Source organism: Octopus bimaculoides, chromosome 29 (genome assembly GCF_001194135.2).
Source record: "Octopus bimaculoides isolate UCB-OBI-ISO-001 chromosome 29, ASM119413v2, whole genome shotgun sequence".
Classification (NCBI taxonomy): Eukaryota; Metazoa; Mollusca; class Cephalopoda; order Octopoda; family Octopodidae; genus Octopus; species Octopus bimaculoides.
The window spans coordinates 3,083,375-3,084,498 of record NC_069009.1 but is presented as its reverse complement, the minus strand read 5'-3'; positions in this window follow the sequence as shown (position 1 = coordinate 3,084,498).

The window sequence follows — 1,124 nt, the reverse complement described above, 5'->3', positions numbered from 1 at the left end:
TTATAGCGTACCACTTTCACTTGGGCCAAACTGTAAGTTGTTATTGTCAGTTACTGTTATTGTTTAAGGCTACCGGTTGGCAGAATCGTTAGCACGCCGGACAAAATGCTTAGCGCCATTTCGTCCGTCTTTACATTCTGAATTCAAATTCCACCGAGGTCGACTTTGCCTTTCATCCTTTCGAATAGAGTTGATAAAATAAGCACTAGTCGAACATTGGGGGGTTCGACTTAATCCCTCCCTCGAAATTGCTGTCTTTGTGCCAAAATTTGAAACCAATAAGGCAGTAGAATTATTAGCATGCCTGGCAAAAGAGTTCGGAGTTCAAATTTCGCTGGGGTCAACTTTGTCTTTCATCCTTTCAGGGTCGATAAAATAAATACCAGTTTAGCACTGGGGACGATGTAACTGACTTAGAACCCCTTCCCTTAAAATCTCAGGCCTTATGCTTATAGTAGAAAGGGCCATTAGTTTAAGGTGGCGAGCTGGCAGAAGTGGGATTCGAACCCACACCCACATTTGTGGACCAGAATACTCAATGTTCCGGATAAGGTAGATTACATGTACCTTGAGTCTGGCGCCTTAGACCGCACGGCCATCCTGGCTGCTTCGATAAACAACTCATTTTTAAACCATTTCTTAGTCGATTGTAGTCATAACGAGTACAACTTTTTCAGCTCAATTCTTTCGACTTATTTGATTGTGTCTAAAAAAAAACAATTGTTTGGATTTGAGAATTTGTTTTTCTTTTTTAAAATTGATTTTTGGCATACCTACACAAATGTGCTCCGTGCTGGGGGTACCGTGTTGAAGTATTTAATGAATCGAACCCAGTAACTGCAAGTTACGGGAACGTTGGCACTCCGTCGGTTACGACGACGAGGGTTCCAGTTGATCCGATCAACGGAACAGCCTGCACGTGAAATTAACGTGCAAGTGGCTGAGCACTCCACAGACACGTGTACCCTTAACGTAGTTCTCGGGGATATTTAGTGTGACAAGGCCGACCCTTCGAATTACAAGTACAACAGAAACAGGAAGTAAGAGCGAGAGAAAGTTGTGGTGAACGAGTACAGCAGGGTTGGCCACCATCCCCTGCCGGAGCCGCGTGGACCATTAGGCGT